Below are 5,000 nucleotides of genomic sequence, written 5' to 3'. Positions count from 1 at the left end.
AGAGAGAGAGAGAGAGAGAGAGAGAGAGAGAGAGAGAGAGAGAGAGAGAGAGAGAGAGAGAGAGAAAGAAAAAGAAAAAGAGAAAGAGAAGAGAGAGAGAGAGAGAGAGAGAGAGAGAGAGAGAGAGAGAGAGAGAGAGAGAGAGAGAGAGTGAATGTAGAGGGGGAGAGAGATGTAGAGGGAGAGGGAGAGAGAGAGAGATGTAGAGCGAGAGGGAGATGTAGAGAGAGAGAGAGAGAGAGAGAGAGGAGAGAGAGAGAGAGAGAGAGAGAGAGAGAGAGAGAGAGAGAGAGAGAGAGAGAGAGAATGAGAAAGAGAAGAGAAAGAGAAGAGAGAGAGAGAGAGAGAGAAAGAGAGAGAGAGAGAATATAAACGACTGCCCTCCTAGGCTTCCTTGTGCCGGCCCTCCACCCCTGCCCCTCTCCCCCTCTGGCCTCTCCCCTCACCCTCTCCCCATATCTCCCCTCCCCTATCTCCCCTATTTGGTCACTCTCATTTGATCCGTCATTAGACCCGTTTTCCAACCCGCTGTGTCATCTTTTTGTTTCTTATCACCTGCTGCTTCCTTGTTTTTGTCTCTCCTCGGTCTTGCGTGGCCTTCTCACTGCTTCCCTCCTTTTACATGCACACACAGAGAGACAGACTGACTCACACACACACACACACACACACACACACACACACACACACACACACACACACACACACACACACACACACACACACACACACACACACACACACACACACACACACACACACACACACACACACACACACACACACACACACACACACACACACACACACACACACACATACACACGCATACACATACACACACACACACACATACACTCACACTCACACTCACACTCACACTCACACTCACACACGCAAACGCACACACACACGCACGCACACACGCATATACAAAATGGAAGAAAACAAAACAAAACAAAACTTAATAAAATAAAACAAAACACACATACACACACACACACACTCGCGCACACGCATCCAGCCGGTGTACCCTCTAACAGGATTATTCTATTCCTGGAGCGCCTCGCATATCCACGCCAAATACGAGCCAACTCCTCAATGAAAGATCCCTTGGCCCAAACATTGGCTCGGGGCAAACTTATACCGCGCTTGCTTAAAAAGGAGACACGAGCACACACGCGCGTGCACCGGTATATCCACCCTATTCCCCTCTTCCCCCCCTCCCTCCCTCCTTATCCTGCCCCTCACCCCCCCCCCCAGTCCCTTCGCCCATCTCTTAAGAAGTGGATTAATAATCCTACTGCCTGGGAACCCCCCCCCCCCCACACCAAGCCCCAACCACACGCACATACGCGGTAGCTTCCCGGGAACTCGACACAATAGGCCATACAGGAATACAGATAATTTCATTAGCGGGACACGAGGTGGATTTGGGAGGGAGGGAGGGAAGGAGGGACGGATGGAGGGAGAAAGAGGGAGAGAGGGAGGGAGGGAGAGGGAGGGAAGAAGGGAGTAAAGGAGGAAGGGAAGGAGGGAGGAAGAGGGAGGGAGGGAGGAAGAGGGAGGGAGGGAGGAAGAGGGAGGGAAGAAGGGAGGGAGGGAGGAAGAGGGAGGGAGGGAGGGAGGGAGGGAGGGAGGAAGAGATGGATGGATGGAGGAAGGGAGGGAGCAGGGGAGGGAGATAGGAATACAGATAATTTCATTAGCGGGACACGAGGTGGATTTGGGAGGGAGGGAGGGAAGGAGGGACGGATGGAGGGAGAAAGAGGGAGAGAGGGAGGGAGGGAGAGGGAGGGAAGAAGGGAGGAAAGGAGGAAGGGAAGGAGGGAGGAAGAGGGAGGGAGGGAGGAAGAGGGAGGGAGGGAGGGAGAGGGAGGGAAGAAGGGAGGAAAGGAGGAAGGGAAGGAGGGAGGAAGAGGGAGGGAGGGAGGAAGAGGGAGGAAGGGAGGGAGGGAGGGAGGGAGGAAGAGATGGATGGATGGAGGAAGGGAGGGAGCAGGGGAGGGAGATAGGAAAGGAAGGAGGGAGAAAAGGATGGCTGCATGAATGGATGGATGGAGAAGGAGGGAGGGATCGAGGAAGGGAATTGGAGAAGGAGAGAGAGGGAAGAGGGAAGGAAATAGAGGAGAGAATGAGAGAGAGAGAGGGGGGGGGGGGATCAAGAGAGGGAGGTAGAAAGAATAGGGGAGAAAGAGACGGCGAAAGGGATGGAGGGAGATACTCAAGGAAAGGGATAGAGGAGGAGAGGGGGGTAAGGAAAAGGGGGAAAGGAGAAAGGGAGAAAGGGGGGAAGGGAGAGCGTGGGACTAGGTGCATCTAAGCAAGAGGGTCGTCCACAGCCAGGAATAAATTAGCAGCATAATTCATACGACAACACGTGTTCGATCTCAACAAGAGATGCTGGAGGTGAGGAGGCCGAGAAAAGGGGAAGAAAGAACTGAGGAAATAAGCACATAACGTGTGTGTGTGTGTGTGTGTGTGTGTGTGTGTGTGTGTGTGTGTGTGTGTGTGTGTGTGTGTGTGTGTGTGTGTGTGTGTGTGTGTGTGTGTGTGTGTGTGTATCTGTGCATGTGTGTCTGTGCGTGTGTGTGTATCTGAGCATGTGTCCGTATGCGTGTGCGCGTGCATGTACGTGCGTGTATGTGTGTGTCTGTGTGAGACTACGCGTAGGCGCATATGTTAGTGTGTGTGAACATACAAAACGCCTTTTCTGAGTGTATTGGGGAGTTAGGTAACTCAACAGCCCTCCGAGTGGCACTAGACGACCAACAGCTGCGGCACAAAGAGGGGCAGAGGTGAAAGAGGGAAACAAATCAATCGGCAAAGAAAAAGAATCTTATTGTAAATGTGGCAACAGCATTACATATCCGTAATGTAGCCACTCCCTTTCTATTTTATTAATATGTCTGTTTCCTTATTTATATTCTTTATTTGTGGTTATAATAATTATTATCATTGTTACTATTGTTGGTCACTGGTAGCTAAACAAATTAGTTACTTAAAATATATCAATTTCTTTACTGTAATCCATTTCTTCCTCTACTCTCGCTCTCTCTATCGTTCTCTCGTTCTTTCCCTCTCTTCCTCTTCTCTCTCCTTCCCTCTCTACCTCTTTCTTTCTCTATCACCCTGTCTTTCTTTTTCCCTCCCTCTCTATCTCTTCCCTTCCCTCCTATTGTCTCTTCCTTTCCCTCTCTTTATCTCATTTTCTCTCCTTCTCTATCTCTCACTTCCACTCCCCCCTCTTTATACCAAATTTTCTTCCCACATCCACAACCACTCTGCTCCCTCACTTTCCATCTCCATCTCCATCTCCATCTCCCTCTCCATCTCGCCAACACCCCAAGGCACTCCATAACTCCGCCCCTTACCCCTGGCACTGGCACTGTGTGATTCAACCCAAGTGCCATCGTAGCAAGTCCACACTTCCAAAGCTTTTACACTCTCACAATAATTTTTTTTTTTTTTTTGACTGAGAATCGTTGCAATCAGTGAATAATAATAATAATAAAAAAACATATTGCTTAAGAATATATCTAGAATATATATTACTTAAAACACATAAGCAAACAAACTTCACTTAGAATAAAAAAAAAAAAAAAAAACATTTCTCCAACCCCGCCAAAATAAACAAATAAAGGGATTAAACAAATACACCAAAATAAAAAGCCCGCGCCATTATATCGGCCTCCATTCTCAGTTTTATTGTCCTGAGGGAAAAATGAATCAGTCGACTTTCCCGCCACGGCCGCCTCCTATCAAAACACTTCACATATTTTTGACTTCGCCTTGCTCTCTCTCTCCCTTGTTTCTCGCACCTTTCGTCTTCCCATTAAATTTTCTCTTGTTTCTTTTTCATTTTTTTTCTTCTGAGGGAAGAGGGGAGAGAGGGGGAGAAGAGAGAAGGGAGAAGGGAGAAGGGAGAGAGGGAGAGAGGGAGAAGGGAGAGGGGAAAGGGGAGAGGGGAGATAGGGAGAAGGGAGAGGGGAGAGAGGGAGAGGGACAAGGGAAAAGGAAGGGGTAGAGAGGGAGGGGAGTTGGGTATAGGGACCTTTTGAGGTGATTAAACTATAAGGCGTTTTATGGGAAGTACTTCATATTAGCTAAATATCATAATAAGGAGGGAAGGAGGGCGAGGGGGGGGAGGAGAGGAAGGAGGAGGGATAGTGAAGAGGAGAGGGAGGAGACGGAGTAGAGGGAGAAGCCAAGGAAGGGAAAGAGGGAGAGAAAGAGGGAGAGAAAGAAGGAGGAGCAGGGAGTCTACTTGAGCCTTATGATCACACGCGGTGTTTTGTTGCCTTACCCACTCGACCAGCAGGCACTCTCACTGTGTTTCTAGTCGGACGTGGCAAGATTTCTGACGGAGGTCGAGTGAAAGAGGGAGACAGGATGAGGGAGGAAGTGAGGTAGGGAGGGAGAGAGGGAGGGAGGGAGGGAGGGAGGGAGGGAGGGAGGGAGGGAGGGAGGGAGGGAGGGAGGGAGGGAGGAGGGAGGGAGGGAGGGAGGGAGAGAGAGAGGGAGGGAGGAGGGAGGGAGGAAGTGAGGGAGGGAGGGAGGGAGGGAGGATGGGAGATAGGGCGAGAGGGAGGGACAGGGGAAGGAAATAGGAAAGAGAGAGTGAGGGAGGGACGAAGGAAGCGAGAGTGAGGAAGGAAAAACGAAAGGGTAAGGATGAAATGGAAAGAAAAGGAAGGGAGGAAGACAGAAAAGAAAAACGAGAAAGAGATAAAGCGAACCAGGACAGAACGAGAATCCAAAGAGGGGAAAAAGAGCAGTATCAGCAAATGACGCTAGAGCAGTGACGTGCCCCTCGCGAGTGACAAGCCAAAACGTCGCTTTTCTCATCCCCTTTGCGTCACACTCGCATTTCTTGTGCATTTTCTATACGAGGGGAATAAGGCCAAGTTCCACGGCGCGATGGCTTCGTGTTTCGTCTCTCGTTCTTCAGATCAGCTATGCCCTCCATCTTTCTATCTTTCCTCCTACCTCATTCTATA

The sequence above is a fragment of the Penaeus chinensis genome, chromosome 35, assembly GCF_019202785.1.
Source record: "Penaeus chinensis breed Huanghai No. 1 chromosome 35, ASM1920278v2, whole genome shotgun sequence".
Classification (NCBI taxonomy): Eukaryota; Metazoa; Arthropoda; class Malacostraca; order Decapoda; family Penaeidae; genus Penaeus; species Penaeus chinensis.
This window is presented reverse-complemented; position numbering follows the sequence as displayed.